This window comes from Capra hircus, chromosome 7, assembly GCF_001704415.2.
Source record: "Capra hircus breed San Clemente chromosome 7, ASM170441v1, whole genome shotgun sequence".
In the NCBI taxonomy this organism is placed as follows: domain Eukaryota; kingdom Metazoa; phylum Chordata; class Mammalia; order Artiodactyla; family Bovidae; genus Capra; species Capra hircus.
In genome coordinates, this window is record NC_030814.1 from 74,298,819 (window position 1) to 74,316,529 (window position 17,711).

A 17,711-nucleotide genomic window follows, 5' to 3' on the forward strand; every position below is an offset into this window, starting at 1 on the left:
AGAGTAGATAATCTCTTTGTCAGGTCAGCTGGGTCACAAAGCAAGACAAGCCATAATAATCTACTAATGTTGGTAGATGCAAATTGCAGTGTGCTTTTAATAACTTCGGCTCTTATTATTTAAATTGTTATAAGACAAGCAGCCAGTTTTTCTCTGTTGGGTCTTTGTCATATTTCTCTTTATTTTGTCCCTCTTAAGCTCATTCTTAGTTCTAGAATGTAGTGTTTCTGTCATTATACTTGTCCACTCTTTCCATCACTTTCTCATTATTATGGATTGGCACTAAAACAAAAACAACCAAAGCATATTACTTCTTGTCTACTGACTTGTACATGTATGTGCTTCGATCTGAGTGTGTTTATATGTGGAGGAAACATGGAAGATGGTATCAAGAAAGAGGTTAAAAAGAATGAGGTTAAAAAGAAAATATCATGAAGACTTTGACAATTTTAATTAATACTTGGAGAGATAGTTATTAACAATGAAACAAAGAACAAACAATCACAAGAGAAAAACCTTAATGGCTCCACTTCTTCATAGAGATATTGGGTCACTAGTCATATTAAAATAACACTTCGAAATGTTGGGCTATACTTTAGGAGGAGAACAATTATGGTTATGCAACACATGTAGAAAAGAGACTCCATGCAGCTTGCTTGGGGCTGGTGCATGGGGATGACCCAGAGAGATGTTGTGGGGAGGGAGGTGGGAGGGGGGTTCATGTTTGGGAACGCATGTAAGAATTAAAGATTTTAAAATTTAAAAAAAATAAAAAATTTAAAAAAAAAAATAAAAAATAAAGAAAAAAAAATAAAATCCCATGGGAAAAAAAAAAACTTTATTAAAAAAAGGATGAGTGAAGTATTGCTGAAATGTGGAAATCTGGCTGGGTACCATGCTTTTTCTCCCCTTCACGTTTGCAGTTGATGTGTTTTTTTGTTTTTTTTGTTTTTTAATATATCTTAAAGGACATAAGATTAAAAAAAAAACACCTAAATTTGTAATATGACAGATAACCTAATAATTGTATCTACATTAAAATGACAAACATGATACTGCTGCTTGTCAAATAAAAAAATAAAGAGAAAAAAATAAAACAAAAAAAAAAGAAAATATATTGAAATAAACATAGCACGTGCTACCTATGGCTTTGTAGTAAAGGTGAGAATAATATGACCATGGCAGTTACTAAAGGATGAAGAAAGATGAGCGAACGTTGAAATAGGATTCATATAAAATAATGAGAGATCTGAGAAAGGATATTCTATTTGCTTCTGTTTAAAAAAAGGAGGGAGTTCAAATAAGTGGGAAGTTGAATCAAATTAAGTGTTGCCTAAGAGAAGGAAATGAAAAAAATCTCGGAAAAGAGATTGATTGAGCGCGATTAGTGGATGAGTCTAGGGAACATTTATAAGTTCTCATTCTGATTGGATTTGAAGAGGAAAAAATCAGTGAAATGGTTAGAGGAAATAGTTGATTATTGGTCCACTCTGTGTAATCATGTAGTAGCCTGGCCTTAGGATGACCTTCCGAAGCTTGGAGAACCCTGAGTTCAAAATTGTACCAGGGGGAACTATAAAAGTTAGGAGTGAAAATTAGGCTTCACTAGTCTTAAGCTTCAGCATGAGAGTCAATTCTAGCAATTTTCAATAACTGTCATTCATAGAAAAACAGTCTTGGAGATAGAGCTCTTTTGAAGGTCAGCAAAAGAGAAGCAGGCATAAGATCTGGAAAAAAAAGCAGAATCTGAGATGAGATGAAATGACTGATATTTCAGGGACACACTATAAAGAGGATTTGTTTTGTTTTCTTTTTTAAACAAGGAAGGAATCTATTATTCTCAAAACCTTCAGGGAGAGGAAGTCAGATAAAGCAGGGCCTAATCATTCATGCAAGCAGAGCAGGAGGAAGTTGCTGATATAAATGAATGGTAATTGGATTGCTGCAAAGACTAAGATGATCATTGTAGATTCAGCCAGGTCCACACCCCACTTTTAGTTACTTTAGTGACTTGTGTATGATCTAGTAAAAGATCTTCATTCTGAATTGTTCACTTTTTTTTGTATAAACAACACTTTTTTTCCCAAGAGTATCTGCTTTGCTGAGAGTCACTAGTCAATATAGGGGAAAGGAAAATACTGGCATGGCTGGGAGTTGAAGACTAACATTTTAACATAACACTCCATCCCATATTTATTCTCTCATCATTGAAAAACAACACATCTCTCTCTCTCTCTCTTTTTTAAATATCTAGACACAGAAACAAGAAAGTAAAATAACATAACTGGATATGTGTATGTCCTGGGTCAGAGACTGGCCATAGTAGTGAGCTTGAGGAACAGAGATATATCATAACACTCATTTAAAATGATTATATTCAAACTATGGATTAAGATATCTAAGTCCTCAGGTTCCCATACAATGAGGCTGATGAAATTGTCAGAAATGCTCTGTCTTGAGCAGAGAGTCTAGCTGCACTATTCTCAGCTGTATAACTTACATTCTCTATTTTGCTGTAGACCATTGGGATCTGAAGTGTATATGACTGCCATAATTCTAAAAATTATGTAATTAGAGTTCTGTAATTATTCAAAACAAAGCAGGTAAATATACACACACTGATATATCCCTATGAGTGTGTACATATATGTATGTGTGTATATATATATATATATATATACTCATGCACATATACATAATTTTAGAATTTTATAAAATGTGCATATAGAACATATATGTGGTATTCATAAATTCTTTAGATCTTCAAGTAACCTTATTAAATATACTCACTTTTAAAGATGGATCTTTTTTAAAGTAGTTGGTGTTAAAAGATGTGTCTCTTTTGCTTTTTAACTTGTGGGTCATGTTAATAATTAAACAGTCACTTGGTGCATAAAAAGTGGGAGTAGGGAATGAAGAAGAATAAATGTTGAGAGAAAGGAGAGGCAGAGAGGAGGCAGAGGTGAATATAGTCAAGAGTCAGAAATAAGCCAGAAAACAAGCGAGAAATGCAAAGTAAGGAATGTTAAGTTAACCTTTGATTCAGAAGATTGTGTCTCTACAACATAATGCACAGAAATCAATTTTTATTCTGTTTGGAAACCAGGATGTGACAGGTGGCTGAACTCCACCCTCTACTAAATCCCAAGCTTCAATTATGGATTGAATTCCTGTCATTCTTTATATTTTTTGTTTACTTTTCACAAGAACTAAAACAAATCAATGGTGAGGCAAGGAGAAGGAGTGAGGCAGAGAATAGAGAAGAGGAAATATTATATTGACTATAGACTACTTCACACAGATTTCTCACTGCTTTAAAAGTGCTTGTCCTCCAGCATGAGTTCTTGTGTTCTTTGTAATGAAGTTTCTTAAAGATAGCAAGCTGGGACTCCCACAGGAAGGAAGGTTGTTATTCTAAGCTCATCCCTGTTATGTACTGACTTGTGTATGTTAAGTCCATTTTGAGGCGGACTCTGGGTTCAGAGATCTTGAAGGTCAGGAAGCAGATTTCGAAAATAGGGTGTGGTGCATTTTTTGGATATTAACTTCTGACCTGGCTAAGAACTGTTTCTGATCCTCAGAACAACTGCCAAGGGGTTACAGGTTTCTAATAAGCTGGTTACTGGCACAATAAATAAATGCACTTCCAAGGTAAATATGTCTGTCTCTCTCCAGGTGTGTAAGATATTGCTGAAAAATTTGTGTATGCTTTCATTCCTTGGTGGCTCGAACGGTAAAGAATCTGCCTGCAATGCAGGAGACCCAGGTTCAATCCTTGGGTTGAGAATATTCCCTGGAGAAGGAAATGGCAACCCACTTCAGTATTCTTGCCTGGAAAACTCCATGGAGAGATAAGCCTGGCGGGCTACAGTCCATGGGGTCACAAAGAGTTGGACATGGCTCAGTGACTGACACTTTCACTTCTTCACCTTCGTCTACATTGGCCCTTAAAATACAGAAATCTCTCAGTTCACCTTTGCCAAAAGAGGCTAATGATTGATAATTGAGGTACATATTTTATTTCCCTCAGGCAACCCATTGAAAACTTTGGTGTGAAATGATGGCAGAGCAGTTTTGTAGTTGTTTGGCTCTGAGTTTACTCTAAAGATACCCAGGCCTGGCTGAAAGGCAGACACTCACACCCATAGAAGCAAGTCATCCAAATAGATTTTAAAATTATAGTTTTCTTTTTTTTTTCTTTCTTAAGCTTAAAAACCTCTTAGGACAGTTCATGTTCAAAACATGGTAGAGATCAGTTTTCAGAGAAAAAGGCATGTAAAAATTCCTTTGTGTTCTTTGCATTATCAAACATTACAAGTTTTGCACTCACTTCGTGTAGACAGGCGATCAAGCAAAGAGCAGGAGCTGATTTCTTCAAGTCAGAGAAAAGCTGAGGCAATTTGTGGGCCCAGTTTGGTGTGGAATTTTATATGCTCTGTGGTGACCACTTTCAACTTAACGTTCTTTTAGAATCTTTAGAAAAATTATTAACAATGATTGTCTTATCTCTTCAGTGTTCGAACACATTCCCCTGCCCTTTTGGCTCAAAGTGGAAAATCTGAATCATTGAATCATATTTACATTGATAGACAATTCTTCATTTGCTGAGATAGACTTCATTTGTCAAGATGGGCAACTGAAGCCTTCTTCAATCTTGCCATCCTTATCATTCCTCACAAGTTCAACCGCACTGAGGTTCACAAGGTCAATACATTTTAAAAGAAAACAATTGTTTCCCGTAGTTACTTTTATGAAGCTCCTTCTAACTCCTATCTGGCCTGAGGTCAAGTGAGGGTCAGTTCAGTTCAGTTCAGTTTCTCAGTTGTATGGACTCTTTGCGACACCATGAACTGCAGCATGCCAAGCTTCCCTGTCCATCACCAATTTCTGGAGCTGGCTCAAACTCATGTCCGTTGAGTCAATGATACCTTCCAACCATCTCATCCTCTGTTATCCCCTTCTCCTGGTTTCAATTTTTCACAACATCAGAGTCTTTTCAAATGAGTCAGTTCTTCACCTTAGGTGGCCAAAGTATTGGAGTTTCAGCTTCAGCATCAGTCCTCCAATGAATATGCAGGACTGATTTCCTTTAGGATGGACTGATTTGATCTCCTCCAAGTGTTATGCCCAAGTTGCGAAATCTCCCAGTGACCACCAGGGAGCTGATATCTGATGTAAAAGCAAGAGAGTTTTTATTACCAAGCTCGAGCTGGGGCTCCCACCATTACCGACGCAGCGGCTATAGGGAGGAGCCCCAGGTTTTGGATTACATTGCTTATATAGGGAGTGTTCATGAAAAAAAGAATTTCTAGGTAGGGGGACGTCTGATTGGTCACTTTCTTTCAAAGGGTTGTGTGTTGGTTTGTGATTGGTCCCTATTACCTAGGTAGACCACAAGTTCCTGAACGTTAAGTCAGGAGATTCTGGTCTGGGGTCTGACTGGCTCGTGGGTGGTGGGGTGAGGTCAGGGGATTTCCAAAGGCTCTTTTCCTGGAACCTTACAAAATGGAGTTTTTCTGTTAACAAAATGGAGTAACTTAGATTCTTCATTCCCCCCTTCTCTAGGATCCAGAACAGACCCAATCATGGGTCTGGCATCAGCTCTATAGTATCTCCCGCTAAGGGGACCATTGGCAGGGCCGTATATTGCGATCTGAGTACCATGAGCTGCACCGTGTTCATGCGACTTTTAATGAAGACCACCAATTTGTTTAGTAAGCATGGCCCGAAGGTGAGTAGCAGTAACAAGATAATCAGGGGCCCCACCAAGGAAGATATGAGAGTTGCGAACCAGGGGGAGGAGTTGAACCAGGATTCAAACCAATTTTGAGACATTTCTCTTTCTCTTTTTCTCTGACTCAGCCCTTCTCTTATCTTGGCCAGGGACTCCCTGACTACCCCCGAGTGATCCACATAAAAACAACATTCTTCCCCTAAAGCAGCACATAGGCCCAACTGTTGGAGAAAAACCAAATCCAATCCCCTTTTATTCTGCAGTACCACTTCTGCCAGAGAACTCAGTGACTCTTGAAGGTGGCTGACTGAGCTTTCTAGTCTTTCAATATCAAGATCAATGCCTGCTCTTAGGCTAGAATAGTGTTGATTCTGCACTATTAAAGAGGATATCCCAGTTCCTGCCCCAGCCACCCCTAACCCCAGTAGGGCTGTGAGGGTTAAGGCTGAGACTGGCTCTCTCTTGGACCAGTGTGAAGCTTCTAGTTTCAGGAGGATTTCATCATTGGAGTGATAGAACAGTCGGGGGACTAATAGTACCAACACGCAGAAATCTTTGGAGTCATTTAGCACCTGCCCATGAACGCAAGGGGCTAAGCCCGTGGAGCAGGCCCATCAATTTTCTTGGGGAGGCACCAGGTACCCGGTTGTCTTTATAGAATCTGTAGAATTGCAGAGGCGTTGGTAGGTTTGGGGGACATTCCCTAAGCAAAGGCCCTGCCTGGTTACTCGTTGGAGGGTTAATCTGGCATCTCCTTTTTGCTGCTGTCGACAAGCTCTGTGTTCTCTGGTTTGAATGTAAATTCCCGGGACAGCTATACCTTCATAATAGGGGGGTTTGATGTCATAAGATAACCAGCAACTGCTAGTCAGGTCTGGGCGAGTGGAATTTAGGACCCGATAGGTGTTGATTATCATATTAAATAATGGGTCCTGATCGTCTTTAATGTTAGGTCCCATAAGGCTAACTTGAGGGGAGTTGTTTGTATTAGTGATGTAGGGCCCGGGAGGCATTTGGGTAAGCTCTTGAGCGGGGGTGTGGGCAGGCCGAATGGGGGCATGGGTAGGCTCTCATGTCACTAAGACTGAATTGGGCCCTATGCCCTGATTTGGGCTGATCTGTATGGATCCTACTTTCAATCTGACGGTAAACAGAAAACCATTATCATATCCTGACTGATATAGCCGGAGGCCCCAGGATCGTCTGGCTTCCCAGCCGGGGGATTTTTTTTCCTTCAGTTGAGAATTTGAGCCTCACCAGATTGCAAAGAAAGTTCATACAAGGCCCAGTTATGAGGGACTCCCTTTCATGTCCCCCAGTTGACCCAGTGGGCCCTGGAACGTGACCCAAGGTAATCAAGTAACCACAAATAGGGGGCTCCCAATCGACCATCCCCGTTGACTCGCATCCCCAAGCGGCACAGTAAAACTTGTCAGCCCCCCCGCAGTTATTGATAGTCGCCTGGTTCTGTCTCCCTCCGGGGCACACTTAGAAGGGTGTTTCCCGTAAGCTTGCCTGTTGAATGTAGTGGCTGCATCCAGGTCCTGAGTTAGTGGGGGGCCGAGTATTGCACCTATTAGTGCCAGCCCCACATTTGGGCTTGGCGGGCATCTTTACCTTGCATTCACCGATGTCCCAAGATCCTACAGCCAGAAGACAGAGGTCGAATTCCAAGTCCAGCCACCAGGTGTTTTTGGGATGAATGGCTGAGGTGGAGTTAATTACTTCTCCCGTAGTTGCGCTTAGAATCATCCAAATCAGGTTCAGCAGTTGATGAGGGTTAGCTGCAGCACTAAGCCGTAGGGACAATAGCATAAACAGTACTTTTATCGCCTTTGTAGCTTGAGTTTGAGTGGATTTGTTTTGTCCAGTTTGGTCTTCCATTGGGGAAGGAATTCTTCCCTTAGGGCAAACAGGTCCACAGGCCGTACATGGGTGTAGTGAACCCAAGTAGATATGCCGTCAACTTTGAGAGCAGTGGGTATCGTCAAGACAACTAGGAAGGGCCCTTTCCACCTGGGCTCTAGGGTCTCTTGACGATGGCGGTGCACGTACACCCAGTCTCCTGGTCGGTAGCGGTGGCGTTCAGGTGGTGGGCCTGATTCATATAATGCCTTGAGCTTCTTCCACGTGTCCCTGTGGGAGTATTGTAAGGACCGGAGACAAAAGAGTAATCTTTGATCATCTATCTCTTTTAGCACCTCTATTTTTAGGTTAGGAATTATTGGGGGAGGTATCCCATACATAATTTTGAAGGGGGTAAGTCCCAGTTGGTAGGGGGAGTTTCACACCCGGTATAGGGCAAAGGGGAGGAGAGCCACCCAGTCCCCGCCAGTCTCAGCAACTAGTTTTGTTAATGTTTCTTTGAGTGTCCTATTCATCCTTTCTACTTGTCCTGAGCTCTGGGGCCTATAAGCGCAATGCAACTTCCACCTAGCCCCCAAAGCCCAGGCTACCCCCTGGCTTACCTGAGATACGAAGGCTGGCCCATTGTCCTACCCCACCTGTGTAGGAAACCCGAACCGCGGCAAGATGTCTTCAGTCAGCTTTTTGGCCACCACCTGTGCTGTTTCTCTCGGTGGGGAAAGCTTCTATCCACCCTGAGAAGGTATCTACGAATACCAGTAGATATTTGTATCCATGTTTACCCGGTTTTACCTCAGTGAAGTCCACCTCCCAGTATGCTCCTGGCCGACTCCCGCTTTCTCTAGACCCGTGGTTGGCTGGGTGACGGGCAGCGTTGGTGAGCTGGCAGGCCTTGCAGGTTGATACGGTATTTTGTAGCGTCGATCTGACGTCTCTCATGGTAATCTTGGCATGTCTAATCAGGTCCTGCATCTTGCGGGTTCCCAGGTGAGTGGCGTGATGCATCCCCAGTAACACCTGCTTTCCTAGTTCCTCCGGGAGGATCAGGGAGCTGTCCGGGGCCTTCCACCTCCCGGCCAGTTGTTGGGTCATAGGCAAACTTTCTATCCAGTCTAAGTCTCTTGGTGAGTAGTTGGGTAAAGCTGGCAGAACAGGGCTCCCGGGGTCTGGCAGTTGAAGTGTGGCTTCTATCACGGTGCCCTGGGCTGCATCTCGGGCTGCTCTGTCTGCCAAATTGTTTCCCCTTGAGGTCAGGGTGTCTGACTTTTGGTGTCCCGGGCAGTGTATTATGGCTAGTTTCTTAGGAAGCCATATGCCGAGAGGAGGGCTTTTATTTCTTCTTTATTTTTGATCGTTTTACCCTCGGCCGTGAGGAGGCCTCTCTCTGTGTAGATGGCTCCGTGTATATGGGCAGTAGCAAAGGCGTATTGGCAATGATGTTAAGTTTTTTGTCCTTCCCCAAATGGAGTGCTTTTGTTAGGGCGATTAGTTCAGCCCTTTGAGCCCAGGTGCCCGGAGGTAGTGCTTCCGCCCACACGATTTGGGTTTCCGTGGTTACGGCTGCCCCTGCATACCTGAGCCCATCTGGGACGAAACTGCTTCCATCCGTGTACCAGGTAACTTCAGCATCCTCTAGAGGGCGATCTTGCAAGTCCTCTCGCGTCCCATGTACCTGGGCTAGAATGTCGCTGCAGTCGTGGACTGGGGCTTCCAAATCCAGGTTAGGAAGCAGTGTAGCCGGATTGAGAGCAGTAGGCTGCAGAAAGATGATTCTGGAGGGGTTTAGCAGTAATCCCTGGTAGTGGGTCAGCCGAGCGTTGCTGATCCACCTATCTGGGGGTTCTTTTAGGACACCCTCAATGGCGTGGGGGGTGGTGATCTGCAACTCTTGCCCCAGTGTCAGTTTATCTGCATCCTTGACCATTAGGGCCACTGCTGCAATCATGCGGAGGCATGGGGGCCAGCCTGATGCCACGGGGTCTAGGCGTTTAGACAAGTGAGCCACCGGGCTTCCAAGGTCCCAGATGCTGCGCCAGTACCGCTTTTGCCACTCCTTGTTTTTCATCTACATACAGGAGAAAGGGTTTTGTAACCTCAGGCAACCCTAGGGCGGGGGCTGACAGCAGGGCCGTGTTAATAGTCTTGAAAGCGGTCTCCATCTGCTCCGTCCAACCGAAAAAGATGGTACTTTTTGTGGCTTCGTATAAGGGTTTAGCCAGTTCCACATAATTTGGGATCCAAAGACGGCAGAAAACAGAGGACCTCAAAAATTCTCTCACCCTTCGAGGTGAATCTGGGGTAGGGATTTTGAGTATCATCTTCTTTTGTGCCTCTGACAGCCGTCTCTGTCCTTCCTTTAATACATACCCTAAGTAGGTGACCTCTGGTTGGCATATCTGAGCCTTTTTGGCTGAGCCTCGGTACCCTAATTTTCCAAGGGTCCGCAATAGTTCTTGGGTGCCCATAAGGCAAGTCTGTTGGTCCTTTGCTGCAATTAAGAGGTCATCTACATATTGTAACAAGGTTAGTTGGGGGTGTTGTTGTCTGAACTCACCCAGGTCCTTATGGAGGGCCTCATCGAAGATGGTGGGAGAATTCTTAAATCCCTGTGGCAGCCAGGTCCAGGTCAGCTGGCCATTAATTCCTTCTTCCAGGTCAGACCATTCAAAAGCAAAAAGGTCCTGGCTCTTGGATGCCAGGGGGAGGCTGAAGAAAGAGTCCTTTAAATCTAAGACCATATACCAGTGATGGTCTGGTAGGAGTGAGCTCAGGAGGTTGTATGGGTTCGGCACAGTAGGATGAATATCTAAAACTCGGCGGTTGACTTCTCATAAATCCTGTACTGGCCGATAGTCATGAGAATTTGGTTTTTTGACAGGGAGCAGGGGGGTGTTCCAGGCCGACTGGTGGGGTCTCAAGATTTTCTGGGCTAGGAGCCTGCGGATATGGGGGGTGATCCCCTGTCGGGCCTCCAGGGTCATGGGGTATTGTCAGACCCGGACAGGGTTGGCCCCTGGCTTGAGATCTATGTATATAGGAGGGTGGTGTCTGGCCAAACGGTTCCCCCTGTCTCGGCGCATGCATCAGGGAATTCATCTGGCCATTTTTGAATGTCTGCTTGGGGGAGCGTCGGTTTTTGGTGCAACCGATATTCATCCTCTAATTGAATTGTCAGTACTTGAATCAGTCTGCCCAGCTGGTCAAGTATTTTAGTTTCCCCCAGGAGGAAGTGAATCTAGGCCCCCGTTTTGGTCAACAGGTCTCTTCCCAACAGCGGGAAGGGGCATTCCAGAATGACCATGAAAGAGTGGGATACCCGGCCCGCACCCAAGTCCTCTGATCTTCGGGTAGTCCACTGCTGTTGTTTCATTCCAGTAGCCCCCTGCACCCAAGAAGTCTTTCCGGCCAGTTTTCCCTGGGGCTCTAGCAAAGCCGAATATTGAGCCCCTGTATAGACAAGGAAGTCAATTGGGGTCCCCTCCACTCTTAGGGTTACCCTGGGTTCAGGGAGGGGTGCCAAACCCCGTCCTCCCTAATTGCTCAGTTCTTTGACGGCCAGGATGGGGGTCTTTCGTGGTCCCTTCTGTTTCTTAGGGCATTCCTTGGCCCAGTGTCCTTCCTCTTTACAATAGGCACATTGGTTCTTTCCTCATGCTGGTCACGTATTGGGACGGCTCTTACCTTCAGCAGTCAGGCGGCGCTACTGGCGCCCCCTCTCTCCCGAGTCAGGAACTGTTGCAGCCAGCAGGATGCGTGCCGTGTTATGGGTTTGGCGATCTGCTGCTTTGGCTTGTTTTTCCTCGGGGGTTTCTCGAGTGTTGTAGACTCTTTCTGCTACTGTTATTAAATCCTGGATACTGTTTTCACCCAGGCGTTCTAGTTTTTGTAACTTCTTCCTAATGTCGAGGGCCGCCTGGTTGACAAAATGCGTTATCAAAGCAGCCTGAGTGCCTCTGCTTCTGGATCCATGGGGGTGTATTGTCTAAAAGCCTCCATCAGCCTTTCTAGGAAGGCAGCTGGGCTCTCGGTGGGGCCCTGCTGAACATCTCCCACTCTAGCTAGGTTAGTAGGTTTCCGTGCAGCTGCCTTAAGCCCCGCCAAAAGAGTCTGGCAGTAGACCCGGAGCCTCTCCTTACCTCGTGCCATATTGTAATCCCAGTCAGGTTGCGATAGAGGAAAAGAGGTGTTAATTCCATCTGTATTAGTGGTGGGTTCTCCATTTGCCCCTGGGATCCTTCTACGGGCCTCATTCTGTATTCTCTCTCTCTCTTCTGTGGTGAAGAGAATCTGGAGCAGCTGTTGGCAGTCATCCCAGGTGGGCTGATGAGTAAAGAGCACAGTCTCTAGAAGGTTAGTTAGATCTCTAGGGTTGTCTGAGAACTTAGCATTTTGGGATCTCCAGTTATATAGGTCACTAGTAGAAAAGGGCCAGTATTGATGAGGTTGGTTTCCTTCCTCATCAGGGGGACCGGCCACTCGTAAGCAGAGGGCAACCGTTGAGTCTGCTGGCCCCTCCTGGGGCATGACCCGCCGGTGGCGAGTATTTTGTGCAGGTCCCCCACCCTGTGTTTCATCCCTGAGTGAAGGGATGACAGGGGCTGGTGGTGGTTCAGGGGGTTGGTAAGGGGGAGGAAAGAGAAGTTCTTCTGTTCCCCCCTGCAAGATGGGGTATAGCAGTGCCATTGGTTCAGGCTCCTGAGGATTCTTCAGGTTCTTTCCTACACGTGTCACCAACACCTGAGCAGTAGAAAATCCCTGTTGAGGCAAAAAAGGTTTTACCCAAGGAGGGGGGCACAATATGATATTTTCCCATACTATGATATAGGGAACTTAGTCAGGGTGTCCTATCCGCGGTCGGAAGATGATATCTCAGACTCGATGTACAGTTCCCAAGTCAAAGGTGCCTTCTGAGGGCCAGCCTACATGGAAGGTCGGCCATTCTGCACTGCAAAAAGTGATTAATTTATTCCTTTTAATTTCTACACTGAGGTCATGAGCACACATCTTGACCTCCTTAAAATGGTCAGTGATCAGAGATAGAGGAGTAGGGCTAGATTGACATTGCCCCATCGTTCCTGGATCAGTCAGATGTTAGCAAATTAACACAGACAATACGGACAGCCACACAGACAGACAGAGAGACAGGAGAAATAGACCTCCGGGAGTCCGGAGGCAAAACTGAAAGTAAGACAACGGCCTCCGGCTGTTCAGCGGGAGCAACCCACTATTGTCTACAGAGAACAGGGGCACTCCGTCTCCTCCAAGGGGGTCGGGGACGTCTTCCAACGACCCACACCGGTGACCCGTTGGCGCGTCCGCCTGAGTCATATACCGGTCTCAGAAAATAGGCCCTGGCAGAAATGAAAAGAAAGAAAGAAAAAAAGCTTACCAGCTGTAGATGACTCTCCAGATCGGTCTTCCAGCGGAGCCGGTGGGAGATCCCGGACGAGCCCCCAAATTTTATGCCCAAGTCTCGAAATCTCCCAATGACCACCAGGGAGCCAGTATCTGATGCAAAAGCAAGAGAGTTTTTATTACCAAGCTCGAGCTGGGGCTCCCACTGTTACCGAAGCAGTGGCTATAGGGAGGAGCCCCGGGTTTTGGATTACATTGCTTATATAGGGAGTGTTCATGAAAAAAAGAATTTCTAGGTAGGGGGACGTCTGATTGGTCACTTTCTTTCAAAGGGTTGTGTGTTGGTTTGTGATTGGTCCCTATTACCTAGGTAGACCACAAGTTCCTGAACGTTAAGTCAGGAGATTCTGGTCTGGGGTCTGATTGGCTCATGGGGTGAGGTCAGGGGATTTCCAAAGGCTCTTTTCCCAGAACCTTACAAAATGGAGTTTTTCTGTTAACAAAATGGAGTAGCTTAGGTTCTTCACAAGGAACTCTCAAGAGTCTTCTCTAACACCACAGTTCAAAAGCATCAACTCTTTGATGCTCAGCTTTCTTTACAGTCCAACTCTCACATCCATATTTGACTACTGGAAAAGTGAGGGTTGTAGATACAATTAGGTGCTGACATTCAAAGTTCCAGATGGGAAAAGAACTCTGTGTACCTTGAGGCGAGACTATTCTACTGCTCCTTTCTGCTTCTCAGCAACAATAGTAATAATAACATAGGTACCATATCACACAATGTCTGTCAGTACCATAGGACTATACCTGACATTAGTGTTTGCAGATTTGTTGCAAAATTTTATACTCAGTAAATAATTTTTGAACAAATGAATAAAATCTTAAAATACATTACTGAGTGATTTTTGAATTGTTCTGTAATCTCTTTAAGACATATAGTATTAAGGTCCCTGTTTTACAGATGAGACAAGTGATACCCACATAATTTATATGATTGACTTAATTCCATATGGCTTAGTAAATGATAGGGGTGGAACCAAAATCAGTTCTGTATCCTTCTTCTGTACTGATTTCTTTGGCTCATGCTATGTGGTAAATTAATTTCCAGTTGCCGGTTATTTCAAATCAAGTCTTCCCCTGAAGAATTAAAGTAGTCACCCTTATTTAGGCCAAGGATATGACATCACTTTACCTATGTCCTTTGTTTGATTGTCCTTCCTCCCTATTTAAGCTTGCCCAGTCCTCTGGGAATGTCCAGGTTTTGTCAGACAAATATTCTTGTGGGCTGGAAGAGAAGTCCACAATTACCCAGGTCAGAGTGCAAGGTGGTGAGCATATTCACTTTATCTGCCCATATTTTAAGAAAGAAACTTCAAGGTGAAAGGTCAGATACATTTTCATTCTAACCACGCTAATGAGAGTAACTTTCTTTTTTATGTCAGAGACAATGCAAATAATCTACTCAAAAAGAAATGTTAAGTCTCCGCCTCCCCTTTTGAGAAATACTTTTGTTTATTTCCACAACCAAGTTTATGGAGCATGTAGTGTGTGATGAGGACATGTGAAGTTCTACTTGTATAAGGGTGAACAGACATGCCATCATGGATTTTCTACAGATGGATTTGCATTTGGATGAAGGGGAGAGCTTTGCATGCTTGAAATGATGACGCTTTCAGAGCCAGCCATGCATCACGGTACTGGCCTTGTTGCTTCTCAAAATCACAGTGCCTTAGGCTTTGTTTTTTGTTCCATCTTCTTGGATGGAATAGGTTGTCTCTTCTTACAGGAAAATGGAAGGGAAAAAGTGTTTTATGAGTCACCAGTAAAGAGAAGTACAAAAGCAAGATCCAACTTCTATGCTACTGTGGAGCTTGCACCTTCCTAGATAGCTCCTGAAGCTCTCTGATTAGATCCCTAATCATTTGTGTTGATATGCTGGGTCACAGTTGCAGCCGCAGTAAGAGACTAGCCTGGAGGCTACATGCTGGATGACCCAGCACATTTTGGTCTCTTATATTGGAGGTTAGGAATTAATGTTCAAAAACTATTGTTCTTCAGTCACTAAGTCATGTTCAATTCTTTTTGTGACCCCAGAGACTGTAGACCACCAGGCTTCTCTGGATTTCCCAGGCAGGAATGCCAGAGTGGGTTGCCATTTCCTTCTCCATGGGGATCTGCCCAGTTAAGGGATCAAACCTGCATCTCTTGCATGGACAGGTGGATTCTTTACCACCAAACCACAAGGGGAGCCCTGAGAATCCATGAGTGAGTGAAGTTGCTCAATTGTGTCCTACTCTTTGCGACCCCATGGACTGTAGCCTACTATGCTCCTCCATCCATGGGATCTTCCAGGCAAGAGTACTGGAGTGGGTTGCCATTTCCTTCTCCAGAGGATCTTCCTGACCCAGGGATACAACCCGGGTCTCCCTCATTGTAGGCAGAAGTTTTACCATCTAAGCCACCAGGGAAGTCAGAATCCATGGCAGTCCTTAATTAAAAGTGGGTTGCATAAGGCCCCAGTTTGAGGAAGAGGAGAAATGCTAGAAATAGCAAGCCAGCTGGCCTAGATTCTTCATAACACTAGCAATGATGGGCTAATGCTTCTGAAACTCACAGCTATCTCCCTGGGAAGAGGTAGGAAATTCTAGCTCTTCCTGTTGCTGTCATGTGCCACAGTGATCCCCTCACACCAGTACTGCCAGCACATACTGACACTAAAAGAACAAAGAAAATTCCCTAATGGGTGAACCTAAGTGAAGTGAAGTGAAGTCGCTCAGTCGTGTCCAACTCTTTGCGACCTCATGGACAGTAGCCTACCGGACTCCTCCATCCATGGGATTTTCCCAGCAAGAATACTGGAGTGGGTTGCCATTTCCTTCCCCAGGGGAACTTCCCGACCCAGGGATCGAACCCAGGTCTCCCGCATTGTAGGCAGATGCTGTACCGTCTGAGCCACAAGGGTAAACCTAAAGCTTAGCTTTATTGAAATCCCAAGAGACTGATTATCATGGAAGATTAACAGATGACTGCTCATCCTGTTACTTTGAGCTCTAGGATTTGATGGCTAAAGGCATGCACTTTCAGATTTTAGATTACTATTTCTCTGCTCTATTCCTTCATGTCAGAGTATGGTGCTGCAGAGCAGCAATTTCAGTCCATATGATTAACACAAAAGTGAATCTTTACTCACCCTCATCAGCTTAAGAATGTCTAGGTGTCTTTAAGAGTGAGTCCTGTGGGTAATTCTAGCTTTGTATGGATGATAGATCACATTTTAGCGTGAGTGATCTTTAGACATGTCTTCAGCAAACATGTCTCATTACATCCTTCAAAAGGAAAAGACTAGATTTGAGTCACTAAGTCATGTTGACTCTGATGTGACCCTATGGACTGTAGCCCACCAGGTTCCTCTGTCCATGGGATTTCCTAGACAAGAGTGCTGGAGTAGGTTGTCATTTCATTCTCCAGGGGAATCTTCCAGACCCAGGGATCAAACCAGCATCTCTTGTATTGGTGGGCAGATTCTTTAACACTAAGCCACCAGGGAAGCCTGAAAATCACCTGCAGATAGTCATAAAAATGATAATCTATCTGATGGTAGGCTGATAAACTGTATCTCTGAACAGAAAAAGGCTCTAATATGTCCAAGTTGCCAATTTTTGTAGTTTCATACTTCTTCCATGTCAGTTTAATAATGGCTCCCAAAATTTCTGAATATTGAACAACTGGCTCATGCAAGCCATTATCAACTGGCTCCAGCAGAGGGTTTATAACTGCCTATTTCCCTTGTGGAAGAAAAACTCACCTTGATATAACCTAGTGTACTGTTTTGGATCAATTGAAAATAATTACAAAGAGATCAGTTCTCTTTCACCATTAGAATGGAGATGGTGGGAGAATTGGACACTTCTGTTTAGGTCACCAAACCACTAAGGCATATTCCAAGGATCTGCTTACTCTTGAGTGGGATACACTGTGCTGAGCTTACGGACTAGAGAGGTGTCAAAGTCAAATGCACAAGTTGCAAACCTCAATCAAATTGCCAAGAAAGGAACCTGAGGAACTGGTGATAATATAAGAAGCAAAAGCAAGAAATAAAAAATTATAAAAAACCTATATGAGAGAAAAAACTCATTTTTATATTTATTTTCAGTTTTTCTACACTAACCAACAATTTCCCTTATCTATCATAGGTTCTTTTAGGGAATGGAGAAATCAGTATACAAGTATGCCAAAGAAAAAAACTCATAGGACGACTAGAAAGAGCAATATACGCAATAAAGAAAATTAAATGAGCTAATGAAATTGAGTGACATAGTTGGGGCTTAAATAAGGAATTCAGAGAAGATCATTTTGAAAAAGCAACATTTGAACCAAGATCTGAGTGATAAGAAGGAGCCAGTAAAGATTCAGTCAGCCATCAGGCAGAAGGGACAAAAAGTACATTATGCTTTCCCATAAAGTCTAACAGGTCACTTTTCACATTCCAGCTACAGAAATAATTAGTTTAAACCAAATGTAATGGGGGAGATTTCTATTATTGAATTGGCCAAAAAGTTTGTTTGGGTTTTTCTGTAAGATATTGTGGAAAAAACTTGAATGAATCTTTTGGCCAACCAGATACTTGGGATTATAAAATGCTCTTCTTTTATGAGAAACAGATTTATTCAGTTGTTCCAATAGAAAGTTTACAGTAAGAACACATCAGAATTACACGGTTCAAGCCTTTGAGAAACCTAGTAAAAGACCAACA

The 17,711-nt window shown here is 44.0% G+C and overlaps 1 pseudogene; it reads right to left on the bottom strand.

Annotated features, from left to right (window-relative positions):
• On the bottom strand, positions 7,561–12,928 carry LOC108636435 (annotated as a pseudogene).